This window comes from Simochromis diagramma, unplaced genomic scaffold (genome assembly GCF_900408965.1).
Source record: "Simochromis diagramma unplaced genomic scaffold, fSimDia1.1 OVJJ01000186.1, whole genome shotgun sequence".
In the NCBI taxonomy this organism is placed as follows: Eukaryota; Metazoa; Chordata; class Actinopteri; order Cichliformes; family Cichlidae; genus Simochromis; species Simochromis diagramma.
The window spans coordinates 525,017-542,291 of NW_024387464.1; the positions used below are offsets into that span (position 1 = coordinate 525,017).

Below are 17,275 nucleotides of genomic sequence, written 5' to 3' on the forward strand. Positions count from 1 at the left end.
TGTGTCAGTATGACTTGTATTTCTTGTCTGTGTGTTTCATGTTATCAAGCCCATATTGTCATGTCTACAAGTATATTCTTAACTGGATGATTGACCACGCATCAAAGACAACATGACAATATGTTTTGTTTTGTTTTTTTTAATAAACTTATGATATGAGTATATGGTTACTCTAAACTGCTGTTATCGTTCTAATTATAACTTAATCATATGAAACCAAAAAACATTTTTTTTTTTTTTTTACATTTTGCAAATGACAAACACTGACACTGTATGAGAAATACTTTTTATGCAAAGTCACATCACAGAGCTAAAACATTGCATACCCTGTCCATTCTTTCTCAACAAAGCAAGTCACATTTCACAAGTTCAGTTTTTTTTTGTTTGTTTTTTTTAAAGCAAGCAAAGTGTTTTTTTAACTATATCTATTGAATTTGAAAAGTTTTACAGTACATAATGGCATGACAATTAGTTTCACTGTACAATGTTTGCAGTAATTTAAATTGAAAGATGAGCAGAAGGATTCCTCACAAAATACAGTATTGTGACCCTGTTTTCAATGTCTTGACCACCAGTGAGGAAACTGAATGAGTGATATTAGACACAGCAAGCTGTTTTTGTTCGATCAATCAAATGTAGTAGAATGGACATCTCTACGTACCATGTTCACTCCTAAAACTATCCGGAGGGTCTATAGATTTCATATAAATTAAATGTACAACTACATATGTGATCTTTTTTACTCTGGTAGGGTTGCGCCTGCATCAGTCCCAGGACTCGGACCATCTGCAGCATTTTCATTTATCATCTGTTTGTATTTGCTCTTGAAGAATCCAGCCTAGGAGTGAAAAAAAAAAAAACCCCACACATAAATGTAACGATCATGCATTAAAAATGAACAAAAATAATCAAGGTATATGAGTAAATATAATAACCATTAAACTATTTTCAACAGGATATGTTCTCTAAAACCTTTATAACTGATTAGTTGAAAAAGTGTAAGAAGAGTCTTTCACCTTATACAGGCCAGCTGTGAGTAAGGCCAGAAAAGCCAACCCTCCCAGACATCCTCCAACGATCTCTTTGGTGAAATCTGGCTCAGGGTAAACTTCTACCTCTGCCTCAATCTGAGAGATGAAGTGACAGGATGTTGATACCAATGAAACTCTTAATAAGTCAAACAAGAGAAAATAATGTGTACACACCTTGCGAACAGGAGGACTGTTGTCAGACCCTGTTGAAAAGTAGATGTACTGGGTTTTGTCGTACTCCAGACTGGCTGTGCTGGTCAAGAGGTATTTAGCAGATTGAAGTCCAATCTAAGAGAAAATGTAAAGCTTAAAGATTTAACAGTTGTTAAAAAAAAAAAAAAAATCTTTCATTAAACCCCAAAATCCCTCCAGTTACCTGCTGTATCCACCGTGAACTAATGTTGGCAGAGATTTTATACGTCGTACTCTGCAGTCTTTCCAGGAACGTGTTGCACTTGAACACTCTGCACATGGCTACAGAGCAGTCCTGTGATTTAAAGAAGAGAAGATGCAACACAAGCTGTGATCCAGTGTAATGTGCTTTTTGTTTGTTTGTTTAAATCTACAATTAGGTTAAATTTGAACAGGTAAAGTGCAGATGCATACTTACCACCACTTTATCCTTTTGTATCTTTGGAACAAAATCTCTGACACTTGGTTCTTCGTCATCTCCTTTCTGACAGTCTGGAATCTGACATATATTTGATTTAAGTTTTATTGGTCTTAATTTTACCATATGCATCCATCCACAATAAAATTTAAACTATTTGTAGTTTCAGCAGCTAAAACATATATTACATAAATATTACCTGTAGGCTGCTCAAATCCACCCAAATGTCTTTTTCACCAAGCCTCACTGGAACCCTGATCACCACAGTGAAATTAAGTGCTCTGATATCATTTGTGACCTAAATGAATGAAGAAAAGGACAAAATGAATTAGAGTTAGGTCTAAATCATACAATAAACTTTTAAAGAGGATAGTTATATTTTACCTTAACGGACTGTTGGACTGGTTTCTTCAAGTCGTTCTTCCCAAATGTGAAATTGTTATAGCTGAGTGAGCTAAACAGACATATTTTGAGGTTTAAATATACATTATGTAATAGAACATTTGTTACTGTGTGATTTCTTTTGTTACAAACATAACAACACACACCTTTCAAATGTCATAAAAATGCTGTATTTTACATCAATCGATTTCTTTTTGTAGAGTTCACTTGTAGGTGCATGCTCCTGATTTCCACTGAAAGAGAAAAGAAAAAAAATCTGTTCTGTATCTGGTGCTGTTGCATAAATTAAGAGTATCTGTACCAAAGAAACAGTACCTGGTGGCATTTGCAGTGACAAAGATCTTCCTCGCAAGTCGACTGTTGGTGTCAATCCCATAGGAGACAATGAAGAAAGCCTTAATTGAAATAAAGGAGAGAAATCTTGATTCCCTCACATCCTTTTACTAAACTGTGCAGAAGTGAGAAGAGAAAATTGCATCAAAAAGCAAACCTTAGTTTTGCTCTTGAAAATTGGCTTGTCAATAGTGCAGTCTGTCCTTCCTCGTGATGAACCATCTTCACTGTCCAAGGAGTTGCACTCAATTCGTCCCTTTATTAGGAATAAAATGACTGCTGAATGGATTGGAAGAGCTGCAGATCAGTGATGAACTAAAACAGACTTGATCCTGATGCTTTACCTGCTGAATCGTAAACTTCCTGTAGGAGAGTCCAGCTGGGTACGTGAGAATAACACGGCTGTTGTAGGAGTTTTCTCCTCTGTTCTCCACTGTGACTGTGACATTCAAAAGCTCTTCAATACCCACTTTAACCTCTGAGGATCTGGCAAAGTACAAAGCCTGATGAGAACAAGGCAAAACAAGACAAGACTAGAACCATACTAATGTCACAGTATATCAAATATAATGCACTTTGAGCTTTGATAAAATATGTTATTTTTCTGCTCAAACAGTAAGGTAAATGGCTTTGCTAAGATACTGATGCTAAAAGTGAAAAAAAAAAAAAAAACATTCGTCCCTTCTTAGTGAGTTAACATTCTAATACTTGCTGGTTACCCATATGGAAAAGAAAACTTTTTAAAGACTTGCATGAGATGTGGCCTACTTCATATAGTGAATCATAAAAGGCTTATGTGATTTACTATATGAAGTAGGCCACATCTCATGCAAGTCTTTTAAAAGTTTTTTCTATTTCTTTTCCATATGGGTAGCACAAAAAAAAACAGCGTCATCAGTTTCAAAAATATTAATAATGGTTGTATAAGGACAAGTTAAGTGACATTAAGTACAGCTTGCAAATAACAACACATTTGAAGAAAACAAGACGCACAAGCAAAGCTTAGGTTTTGTAACTGTGCCTCACCTGGTGAAGTTGAAATCCACTTTCAGGTTATCAACGCATTTGTTATCAGTGCCGCAGTTGATCTCAAACCCTAACTGTGGAAGAGAGCATGATGGAAAAAGTACACATTATAAATTATTTAAAGACTAAATGAGTGGTTTTATGGTGATCCAATGTGCAACCACATATAGGTCTACGGGCAATAAAATCAACAAAATAAAACTTTACAAAGACAGAAAATACAGTTAATATATACACACAAAAAACACAGTTAATAACTGCAACCTTGCACAAATTAAAAGGACTTTGAGTCTGTTTTGAATGTAAACACAGAGCCACAGTAACAGAAACCCCTCCCTTTAGCACACTTCTAATCTAATGGTGGGAACAGTTCAAAAAGCTGCACTTGACCTGATGTGAGGTTTTTTTGAGAGACTGGGGAAAGCAGTTGTTCTGGAGTTTTATGAACCAAAAGAAGGATTTTTATTTAAATTTTTATTTATAAAGAATGAGAGCATGATGGTAAAGTGTAAAATGCATCCTGGACAGAAACAACTGCATTATGCTGCTAACACAACTTCAGCTCTTTGCAATCACCTGCACAGACAACATGCTGATACAAGTATTCAGAGTGATGTTAGCTGAGTGAATGTCGACCTCAGGTCAGCAGCAAGACCCTGAAGTTCAACATGTAACAAAATGATAAGCTGTCAGGCTGCAGCCTCTGCTTCTACCTGTTCATGTTTCTAAAGTAGAATCACTGTGGCGATAGCTTGAAAGTCTCTTTTTGCAGGGTTTCATATTTGCTTTTTGCTGTCAGCTTTGTATTCATACATAAATACTAAGAGGAAGGTCATATGTGTGACTTAAAAACACATTTTTTTTTTTTCTGTTTGATATTTATTTCTGAACAGGCAGAAGGCCTTCATGGGCTCAGCTTTAAAACATGCCGTCACTGCACTAATGGTGACTCATTTACTTCAAGTACTTGCACAGAAGTCGCTCAAAGAAGTATCAGTCAGTTGCATGCCTACAATAAAATTGATTCAGTAAAGTTAAGGGCAAACCTAAAAGTTTCTCATAACTTCATAAAGACTAGCCTCAGTTGGTCAGCTAATAGGGTTTTTAAAGGTTTACTTACAGGATGAATGGTTGTTGTTTGGGCCTGCGGGGCAAGACTTGGTCTGAGGTTTGTGTTTGAGGGCAAACCATTAAACGTGAATTTGAGCTCACTGGAAAGTTGGTTGAGATCATCTTTGGGGCAAGCCTGCAAGAAGAGGTTTAGGTTCAATGTTGGAGGAGTCTTAAAAGTAAAATTAATTAAACAAAATCTTAAGTTTAATGACTTTTAAGGACTTTATTTTAAGATTGCTATTAGATCTTACCTCAATGAGGAATTTTACAGTTGAACATTTTTTTATTCCTAAGTCAACAGTAACTGATCCAGACTGCTCTCGTTGTTTCCCACTAAAATAAGCTCGGTTGTTTGGAGGCTTGCGAGTGGCATCCAGTGTTAAAGTGTAATCAATCCTCGCTCGAGCTAAAATAGAGAAATAGAACGTAATTTTAATGTTGCAAGTTCAAATACATTAAAAATAAAATGATGTGCAGTGATTGAGAAAAAGAGAGAAGGATGATTAACCTGTGTCGACTGTAGACACTCTGCTCATAGTAAAGCAGATTTCAGCTGTATTCTCTAATGGTTTTGAGCAGTCTACATTCTGTGTAGGGATTTTGTTTGGGCTAAACGATACCTCAGCCTTTACTGTTACTATGGGTTTTGATCTGGAAAGTAAAAAGAACACGTGTGAAGGACATGGCAGATGGCTGCCCCTGCCTGAGCCGTGTTCAGACAGAGGTTTCTTCCTGTTAAAGGGGAGAATTTCCTTTTGGAAAGAGAACTTTTGATTTTATCTAATTGTCTGGGTTAAGCTGTGTGAAAGGGAAAATATGGACCTGAGAAATGATATCTAAACCGAAAAGGCAGCTTTAATGCTGAATACTTTCAAAACAAAAGCAAAAAAAAAAGCAAGGGATTCAAAACCAGAAATCACAGGACTTATTTAGAGGGAATATGCAACACGGAACAGAGGGAGACTCAGACAGTATAAAACATCAGATAATGATGGAGATAGGAAACAATGAAACAAAACACAACTGAAAATAATAAACAAATAATTCACAGAGGGAAGTTTGAGTATAAAGGGAAACACTGGGGCGCACTAGAAAGTCAGAAACTAAAAACTTAATAAAAATTGAAGAAGGTCTAAATCATACCCCAAACCCCAAAAAACAGAAATGCTGTAAATTATTGTTAATGATTTGTGTAATAATTTAACATAAATCATTAAAGCTTTTAATAAAATATATTTGTAAATGTGCCAGACTTATAATAATGAACTTTAGAATGTACCTAAATATTTGACCATTACCTGGACTTACCTCAGTAAGGCAACTCTACCCTTTGAACCCACCGCTAAGTCAGGCAGTTCATCACCACTCTGGTCAAAAGATGACTGACTGATTGTCAGGCCAAAGAACTTCAGTCCTGACTGGACCTCAGAGCCAGTAATTCTCTGAAATATTTTAATTAATCAGATTTCGTAAAATATTGACTTTACTTGATAGATGAGTTTAGACATCTTTGTGAGTTCTTTGATGTTGTGTACCTGTGAGTAAGTAGGACTGATTCTTCCTCCTCCTTCACTGTGGAAAATGTAGATGCTGCCTTCACCATTATTCTCCAAAGGTGCTCCAACTGCCAAATCCCTGAATCTATCTGAGTTTAGATCAGGCAGCACAGCAAGAGAAGAGCCGAACCTTCCTTTGACAGTTGCATGTCCTCTTAGTACTAATGGATCATCAAAATTACACTCCACAGTCTGAAAGGAAGAGAGTGAATATTTTATGAACATTAAGAAAGTTGACAAATAAACCGAATAATTTAACTGCAGTAAATAAAACTGAGATTTACCAAACGAGTTAATGTGCAAACATAAACTCTTCCCTCTCTATCAGGCTCCATGTACATTGGGGCTGATATGAAGATTAGATCAGTGATATCATCATTATTTATGTCCATGGTACACACCTCTGCCCCGAAATATTCACCAGTCTGATACTGTGTAAGGAAGATATGATTATTTTTGTATCTGAGATCATTTCTATGGAAATTATAATTTAATTCATATCTGTCTTAATACAAATGCATACCTGTGATGCCAATGGCTCAATCGTTTGGTTTTTCAAGTTTTCTCTGTTAACAGCAAACACAACTCCTCTGTGTTTATATCTTGGAGCACCAACAACTGTCAGAGAGCCCTGCCAAGATTTAGCAATCGCCATGGAGTAACCTAGAATTTTGGTTTTCAAAAGGAGAAGACAGATTAAGATTCCTGATTAATCCTTTTAAATTATGTCTGTTATGCAAACTCTTCAGTGTGTTTGTGTCAAAGAATTACAGCAGAGCGGTTTATATACATGATCACATGTGTATGAGTTAGATACTTAAAGCTGTAATATTCTTACCAAGATAGCTGTCAGGCTCCAAAGACACATCCTCATATGTTTTCAGCTTCTGGCCTCCTGTTGTGTATTGCACGTAGCCTCCCTTCCACTGGTTTGCACCAACAATAGACATCTGAATTCCCTACAGTGCAGACAAATAAACATTTTATATACAATTTATTTTACCTTTAAAATCTGGACTGTCTTTAACTGTCTATTTGCCCTTAGGTCTTAAAATCTGCCACAAAGGCACATGTGAATCTCTCTTTCTATGACTAGACTGTCTGGTGAGTTTCAGGTAGTTTTAATTACCTCGGGCACAATAACTGCACTGAATCCCTCTTGAGACATTTCCATTTCCAGTGACTCTCCACTGCTTTGAGATCCTGTAACAGAAAAATAAATGAGAAGGTAAAAGAGAGACACGATGAGTCAAATTCAATTTGAAGGTTTATTTTTTTATGTTTCAAGTAATTATTTAAAATGATCTTTTTACAGTTTATTTTAAAAAACATTACATATGACTTTACTGAATACAGTACAATAAAGTTAATACAATGTACTAATTTTAGTTGCTTCTTATTGTAGCATTTTACACAACAATTGAAAGTTAACTGCTTCAATTCCAGAAGGACACAGATCCTCATAATGAATGTGAAAAAAATCCCTTGTGAAAAAGTGAACAGCTGAAAGTAGCATTTATTACAGTGCAATTATTTTAATTTTTGAAACATTTACAGGAATTTTAACAAAGTTGTAACAATAAATTTATGTTTGTACCTTCGATTGAGAAAATTTTGTCCCGCAGATTCTGTCTTATTGCTTCGAGTGCGTCGAAGTTCTCCACTCGAAAGACGTGTTTGTTTGAGGGAGATGATGCAATGGTGTCCAGTTCTCTTTTGGCATCAGGGTTATTAAATGCGTTCCCCACCTTGTTGACAAATATGTTTGAGTCCTCATACTATGCAAAATTATTTGCTCACTTTATTAAAATACATTCGTTAAACTTCACTTGATTTACAAACAGGTTTTAAACTCTCTAACACTGAATAGAACCTAAATCCATGATAACATTTATGTCATGCTATAAAATAGTTTCTACACATATTTTTTCCTCTACTAGCTGTATTTGTATTACACACATAGCTCATGTTTCCATTAGTAATTCAGCTTTTTCATTTAAGAGACTTCATTTAAATTTTACATGGTCAGTGAGTTTGGCTTTGATTTAAATAAATGAACTACATGTACATTATATGGTGCATATACAAATGTGTGGCCAGCATGTAACCAAAACTCCTAATCTTTGAATTCGGGTGTTTTCGGTCATATCACTACAGGCAAAAAAAATTCAATCGCTTAGCCATGCAGTCTGAATTTACAAATATTTGTGAATGAGTGAGTCATTCTAAAGAGCTCACTGAATTTAAGTGTAGTACTGTAATATGATCCCACTGCTGCAACAAGTCACCAAATTTTATTTGGTCTGCCTGTATATTTCATGATTGACTTTAAGTGGTATTATTCCAAAGTGGAAACATTTAGACAAAAACTGTGCGACAGGAATTTCATAACATTGGTTTCTACGGCCAAGCAACTTCAGGAGCTGTAGTGAGTGGGTGGTTCAGGACTTTTCTCCCTATAGGGCAGCATAATGTGACTGTAGTGTGACAACTGAATAAAACTCATTATTACTGTAAAAGTCAACATACTGCAGGTTTAAATAATGGAAGTACTTACCCCAATAGCAAATCGAACAATGTTTTTACTCTCTGCTAGCTGTGCTGCACCTCCCAGATCAATCCGATCATGAGATTGTCCATCAGTAATTACTATCAAGACCTTCTTGACATTTGGTCTGCAACGTCTTTGTGGTGTGAAAACATTGTTCCTGTCAAATAAAAAAACAAATCTCATTTCAAAATATCGTTTTACAGTTGATCTTGTAAATTATACACAATCAGGTAAACTGCATTATTATTATTATTATTTCTGCATGTCATTCTCTTTGGAAATTTTTTAAACTTTTGTACAAATCAACATTATACAAGTTTGTTTGTTTGCTTGTTTGTTTGTTTGAGTTTTTTTGTTTGTTTTTTCAAATTAAACTCAGCAAATATTTGAATTTAGCCTTAGTTGGGGCCATATCATCTTCTCAGTAGAAGATGACACTCTGAAGCACAAGTTTGTGTACAGTGTGTCTTTTAAAAGGCTTCCCTCAGTCATACAGTCCACACAGTACTTAATGTGATCAGATTTATGGAAAAAAATCAACTGGACAATAATGTATCTGCACTTCTTCACTATTATAACTGCATTATTTACACAACATATCTGATGGCCTTGGCTGTGTAAGTAGTTTCCTCCCTGTTGACTGATGTCATTGATGCCAGTCTCCACTGATCCAGATGAGGAAAATTTCTTAAAGTAAAAGTGAACCTGTGGTGAAGTAGAGAACTGGGAAACAGAAAACTGAAAAAGAGAGAAAAAATACTTAATAGAAATAAAAATGTAGCTATTTCATGTCTTTGCTATGATTTTACTGACAGAGCAGCTGCTCACCTGTGTGTCACTTGAGAGAAATGATTCGATTAGATCTTTCACAAATTTCTTCATTGTTTGAAAATCAGCATTATATACACTGCCTGAACCATCCAACAGAAAGGCAATGTCTGCTTGTGTTCTACACTCTGTCAAAGAGATGGATTCAGAATTATATTGTTTTAAACTCATATCATGCAAGCAAAAGGATTTTGTACCTTGGTAAAGGGTCAGTGAATACCACACATTTAAACATAGTCCCTTTAAAGTGTCCCCTTAGAACATTTTAGAGGGCATCACTAAATGTAATCAGGTACCAGGAGTAATGATATACATGGTGTGTGTGTGTGTGTGTGTGTGTGTGTGTGTGTGTGTTTAAGAGAGAGAGAGAGACAGAGACAGAGAGGCAAAGACCATTTACTGTTACCTGGAGGAGAAGAAGGTATGGGTGGTCTGATCCTTTTGAAACTTTCCAACTGAAAGCACACACCGTTGTACATGGTGATACTTCTGCAGTCCTTCGGAATGGTTGGACCACACACCTGAGAGGAGACAAAGCCAAGATGCCATAATTCAGCAGGTTGAGTATTTTTTGTCACTTAAGGCAAGGCAAGGCAAGTTTATTTGTATAGCACAATTCAACAACAAGGTGATTCAAAGTGCTTTACAGAGACATTAGAAACAAGAACAAATAAAAAGCATGATTTAAAATTGATTAAAACAAGCAAATAAACTAACTAACTAATTAACAAACAAACAAACAAACAAACAAACAAACAAACAAACAACAGTATATAAAATCAAAACAGATAAAATCAGAACAGTAGATAAAATCAGTAGTTAAATGTAAGTTTTGAAATTTAAGCTTAAAGTGTGGATTTGGTGCTTTATTCAAATGCAGCTGAGAACAGGTGAGTCTTCAACCTGGATTTAAATAAACTGAGTGTTTCAGCTGATCTGAGGCTTTCTGGGAGTTTGTTCCAGATATAAGGAGCATAAAAGCTGAATGCAGCTTCTCCGTGTCTGGTTCTGACTCTGGGGACTGATAAAAGACCGGATCCAGATGACCTGAGGGATCTGGATGGTTCATACTGGGTCAGGAGGTCATTGATGTATTTTGGTCCTAAACCATTCAGAGCTTTATAGGCCAGCATCAGAACTTTAAAGTCTATCCTCTGACGGACAGGCAGCCAGTGTAAGGACCTCAGAGCTGGACTGATGTGGTCCACTTTTTTGGTCTTAGTGAGGACTCGAGCAGCAGAGTTCTGAATGAGCTGTAGTTGTCTGACTGACTTTTTAGGTAGACCTGTAAAGATGCTGTTACAGTAATCAAGCCTACTAAAGATGAATGCATGGACTAGTTTTTCCAGGTCCTGTTGAGACATCAGATCTTTTATCCTTGATATATTCTTGAGGTGATAGTAAGCTGACTTTGTTATTGTCTTAATGTGTTTTTTCTAAGTTTAGGTCTGCATCCATCACTACACCCAAATTTCTTGCCTGGTTTGTGGTTTTTAGATGTATAGATTGAAGTTCTCTGGTGACCTGTAATCGTTTTTCTTTGGCGCCAAAGACTATTACCTCAGTTTTGTTTTTGTTTAGCTTGAGAAAATTGTGGCACAACCAGTCATTAATTTCCTCAATGCATTTACCAAGAGCCTGTACAGGGCCTCGGTCTCCTGGTGACATTGTGATATATATTTGTGTGTCATCTGCATAGCTGTGATAGTTTATTTTGTTGTTGTTTATAATCTGTGCCAGTGGGAGCACTTAAACAATTATTAATTAGAAATTCCGACACAACTCTTTAAAATCTGCTGACTTTTAGTCTATTTAAAGAAGAGAGGGAGAGACAGAGAGATATATAGATATAGGGATAGATATAGAGAGATACAATCACTGGCAATGTCTGCAGTTAAGTAACTCACCACAGTGTTTTGTGCTGTCGGATCACTTTTCATTGTCAAACCAAGCGACATGTTGACTGCAAACTCTGGTGCTGTATTGAAAGCATTACAAATGTGTTAAAACACTCCTAAAATACACTTTGTGTAGGGAAGAAAACAATATTCAAATTGAGAACTACAAAGTGCCACAATTCATGATTTGGCATAATAAATATTTTCAAAATGAAGGAATGCAAAACAAAACTCAGTTTTACTTTTCTTCGTCACTATTGTCAAAATTTAAGAAATTTTTTCTTGTTTTTATCATCAGTTGGAAAGTTTATTTCATTTTTAAGGCTGAACGTTACATACTAAGATATCTAATATGGAAATCTACTGTAACTGTGATTTGATTTAAACAAATGTATGCGACATCATCTATGGATATCTATTTTTATGGCAAAATACTATCCGAGTTTTAGCACATTTAGAAATGAATGGTTACCTACCTTGAAATTGTATATTTTGGCAGTTTTGAGAAGAGGTTTTGCAGCTGTATATTTTCCCTCTTCCATTTTGTGAATGCTGTTCCAGTGGAGCACTGACGAGCAAACTAACAAAATAAATCCAGTCAATCATGTAAGTCTAGAAAGCAAACTCTAATTAAATAAACTCCATATGTCCATATAGCATAACAGAGATGGTAAATAAATAAAAAAAGAAATAGCAGTAATGTTAAACATGCAGCTGTAAACCCGCTTTCAACATAACAATGCATGTCCTGACTTACTCTGATTGTCTCTGCACCACCTGGTAGCCAAAACCAGCAGCAGAGTTACTCAGGGTCTTCCAAGCCACGGGATCAATATTGAAACAAAGTGCAGCTTTTAACACTGAGAATTAAAGAATTAAGAAGGACATCAGTAATTTTATTTAAAGCCACTGTAAAGGATGATAATGTGGTTACAGGCCTCTAATTATCATCACACATAGGAAATGGTAAATAGTATATGAGTATACATGTATAATATATCAGTTGCTATTAAATTCCTTTCTTTTGAATTCTTTTGGCGACAGAGAAAGACTGGACTCAGAGTGGTCAAGCTCAAAAAATGATCTTTATTTTTACATTTCCGGAAATGGAGACCTGCCACACGAACACACAAGCTCTGGAAGCAAACTATATTAAAAACAAGTAACAATAAACACTAAATAAGCACTAACAATATATTAATTTCGTGACATTGCGTTCATTTTTATCTTTTTTTTATAACCATAAGTTTATGTTGTTACCACTAGAGCGCACCAAAGCCAGACATTTTAAAGTTCTGCACACTGTGGCTCAGAACAAATTTCCCCATAAAAATTTTAATTTAAATTTCGCTGTAGTTAAATATTTTCTGACATAATCATTCTATAGTGAAAATCTACAACCACACATAACAAAATCTTTGTTTAAAAAAACGGAACACCTAAACTGTCCTGTTGTTTATATTTGTTAAAAAACAAAGCCTTCCTTTTTTGGGCATGATAAGAACAGTCAGTATGACATCATGTAGCACTGTTGCTTGTTCAACAATGACAGCTTCATGATGTCTTAGTTTCCAGAAATATAAGGTTATCTAATATTCTTCCTCATCTGCATGACACCCTCAACTTGTTTTTTGTGGCTTTCAAAGGAATAAAGAAAAAAAACTTGTGATATACACTACCATTCAAAAGTCTGGACACACCTTGTCATTCAGTGGTTTGTCTTTATTTTTTGGTCCTTTCTACACTGTATATACATACTGAAGACATCAAATACAGTAAGTAAGGCATATGGAATTATGTAGCAAAGAAAAAAATATATAACTCTAAATATGTCTTATATTTTAGATTCCTGAAAGCAGCCACTCTTTGCTTTGTTGACAGCGCTGCAAACACTTGGCCTTCCCTTAATGAGCTTCATGATGTAGTCACTTGAAATGGTTTTCACTTCACAGCTGTGCCTTTTCAGGGTTCACTTGTTGAATTTCTTGCATGTTTAATGGGGTTGGGACCATCAGTTGTGTTGTGCAGAAGTCAGGTTAGCACAGAGCTGACAGCTCTATCTGACAACTGTTAAAATTCATATTATTGCAAGAACCAATCAGCTAAGTAAAGAGAAGCGGCAGTCCATCATTACTTTAAGAACTGAAGGTCAGACAATCTGGAAAATTGCTAAAACTTTTAAGGTGTCCCCAAGTCACCTCTGCTGCTGAGGATATGTCACACAGTGGAAATTTATATTTATCTTGTATATTGTTTTTATTCTGATTTTTAGTGTTTATTTATGAGTGTCATTTTATTTGCATGGTTTTATTTTGTTTCTATTGCATGGTTTTTAGTGTTTTATGTGACGTAGTTTTTAAATCCACTGTGGACTGGCTACACATGTGTCAAAATTAGCTGATAGGGACCACCTGCTGAGGCATGGGTGTGTCCAGAGGTGGCCTATCAGCTGTGTAAAGACCTTTTAAAAGCAGGCTAGCTGAGCACTGAAGGAGAGAGGCCCCAGACTGGAAGGTTAATGCTAGATGGCCAGCGTGACGCGGCGACCCAGTCCTGACCTCATGGAACGGCAACAGTAGGAGACAACGCATGTGATTGGCAGCAGGGCAGAGGTTTACCTCTGCCTCCATTTGTGAGTAGAGTCTCTACTGTTGTTTACTGGGTGCAGCTGGGTTGGGAGAGGGTCGCCATGGCCATGAGCCAGGGCCGCTTCTGGGACCATTGTTCTGGCCCCTATTTGTTATTTTACAGGACACCGACGCAAGGGGAGCTGTGGCGGTGATCACATGATGGATTCGGGTGCAGAACGCAAGCTGGGCTGGGATGTGATGGGCCAGTGGAAGGGCAAGAAGATTGGAGGCTCTTCCTTGTCTGCCGAAGACGAGGCTGGTGTGGACTCTGCTCTAAAGAAGGAATTCCTGGCCTGCTGATGGACCCATAATGAACATGTGGCATAATTATAGCAGGGGGTTTTTTAGTGAATGTAGAAAATGGTGGTTTTAGAATTGTTTTATTTAGTTTTAGTAGACTGACAACGTTTAATTACGTACATTTTAAGGGTGTTTTTATTTGTGCTCCCTGGCCTAGTAATAAACTGTTTCTGATCAGACCTGCTTCATCTCTGTGCCCGTGGTATCTGACTTGCTTGCTCCCCCTTGTATTTTAAAGAATCTTTCTTTTTAGCACGACATTCTGGCACGACCGCTTTAGTGCCCCCATTTGTTACAGATACAGACATCCAAATCACCAGCCTCAGAAATTGCAAGTGAACAGCACATCAGATTAGAGCCCAGATAAATGCTACACAGAGTTCCAGTAGCAGAAACATCTCTACATCAACTGTTCAGAGGAGACCGTGTGAATCAGGCTTTTATGGTCAAATATCTGCTAAGAAACCACGACTAAGGAAAAGCAACAAGCAGAAGAGAGTTGTTTGAGCCAAGAAACACAAGGAATGAACATAGTGGAAATCTGTGCTTTGGTCAGAGTCCAAATTTGAGATCTTTGGTTTCATCTGCTGTGTCTTTGTGCAACACAGAAAAGGTAAACGGATGGTCTCTACATGCATGGTTTTCACCATGAAGTGTGGAGGAGGAGGTTTGATGGTATGGGGATGTTTTGCTGTGATATTGTTGGGGATTTATTTGAAATTGAAGGCACATTGAACTAGCATGGCTACCAAAGCATCCTGCAGCAACATGCCATCCCATTTGGTTTGCATTTAGTTGGATCATCATTTTTTTTATTTTTTTTTTTTCCCAACAGGTCAATGACCCCAAACACACCTCCAGGCTGTATAATGTCTATTCGACCAAGAAGAGTGATGGAGTGCTCCACCCGATAGCCTGGCCTCCACAGTAACCTAAAAACCAGTCGAGATGGTTTGGGATGAGATGGACCGCAGAGTGAAGGCAAAAGAACCGACAAGTGCTCAGCATATCTGGGAACTCTTTCAAGACTGTTGGAAAACCATTTCAGGTGACGACCTCATGAAGCTCATCAAGAGAATGCCAAGAGTGTGCAAAGCAGTAATGAACGCAAAGTGTGGTTGTTTTGAACAATCTAAACTATAAAACATGTTTTGAGTTATTTCACACTTTTTTGTTAACCACATGATTCCATTTGTGTTCATTCATAGTTTTGATGACTTCATTGAGAATCTACAATGCAAACAGTCATTAATATAAAGTAAAACCATTAAATGAGAAGGTGTGTCCACACTTTTGACTCAGTGTTTTTCCCTCAGCCTTTGCTCTTTTTTTTTTCTTTTATTATTAACATTTCTTAATTTACACAGAGATTAATTTATATTCTGTCATAAAATAAACAGTAGCCAAAAGTAACAAAAGTGGATGCAGTGACAGAATATAAAGATATAAGAACATAAATCAAAGTGTGATGTGACACTTATGTGAAAAGCTTCCAATTCTGTGTAGCACTGAATAAAACATTCAGATATGTCAAATGAACACATGAAATCATGTCCAGTTCTACTGTTTGCTTTTGATAAATAATGAAGTTACTTTCTTCAGTATGACTATTTAGGAAACACTTTTTTCACTCAGTAAACATCAACAACAGAAAAACAAAACATTTTAGTTTTGAAGGTATTTTTATAGTCAAACTAAGCTGATTGTAGAGTTCAGCAGGTAGTTTGATTCAGCAGTAATGAAATGTAAGTAAGGACATGACCATTGCCAATGTAATTCTAAATGATATCTTTTCCCTTCTAATATGTCGTACCTGCTTTTTAATACCATAAGAAATATATAGTGTTTTTACTGAAAAATGTCACTGTGCTTTATTTAGTAGAAACACTAAAGTCATATTTTCACTTTTTGCATAAACTTATAATTAGAGAACAAAAGACAAGCTCAGAATGCACAAAGTTGTCTTACCTGACAAGAATAGTGTAGCACTAATTACCCAGTTCATTGTGTTACTCCCATGAAAAACATAAATGACACATGAGTTCAGTATTACTTCTGCTGATAGTGTCAGAGAAGGAGATGAAACCAACATGCAGAAATCATGAGACAGTTGCTCCAATGTAAGAGGTTCATTTAGAGGAACTCTTAAGTAGGAGGAGCAACACTGACAGCACTGTCTGTGTGTTGCTACACCACACTGTGGTGGTATGGTTTAATGTGAATTAACCTCTTAATTTCAAATAAACAATAATAAAACTCACAGTAAACAGACTAGAAAGTTTATTAGTTTCGGGTTAACAAGATGAAATTAGTGTAATTTTGAATATTATTTAAAATAAGAAATAGCAAAATAAAAACTCTCTCATATCTGTTCCTCTTTGCTGATGTGAAACTAAAAGTGTTGGTTAAAAAAATGTTTATTGAGATTACACTGTCAACTTCTTTTCATAGTACTGTGGTGAAAATGTAAAAAAACATTTAAATTGAAGTGTCTGTCCAACTCACCAAAGCATGGTTTAGAAAACCTTCTTGAAAAAAAAGAATCTAAAAATAAAAAGTCCATTTCTCCTTTTCATCTGACTTCCTCTGAACTGTTTCATACTATCTGTGAGAAAATTTGCTAATGTGCCACTTTTGCAAGAGGCATGAGCTGGTCTCCAGGCCTGGATTAAATATGTACTCTGGCAGTTGGCAGTTTGTCTTGTAGTTCGAAGGTTGCCGGTTTGAGTCCCGGCTCCGACAGTCTCGGTCGTTGTGTCCTTGGGCAAGACACTTCACCCGTTGCCTACTGGTGGTGGTCAGAGAGCCCGGTGGCGCCAGAGTCCGGCAGCCTCGCCTCTGTCAGTGCGCCCCAGGGCAGCTGTGGCTACAATGTAGCTGCCATCACCTGTGTGTGAATGACTGAATGTAGTGTAAAGCACTTTGGGGTCCTTAGGGACTAAGTAAAGTGCTATACAAATACAGGCCATTTACCATTTACCCCCATCTCACTGATGT

At 36.6% G+C, this 17,275-nt stretch overlaps 1 pseudogene; it reads right to left on the reverse strand.

The window, feature by feature from the left end:
• Window positions 1-274: 274 nt before the first annotated feature.
• LOC120723203 lies at window positions 275-16,379 on the reverse strand (annotated as a pseudogene).
• Between the last annotated feature and the right edge of the window lie 896 nt (window positions 16,380-17,275).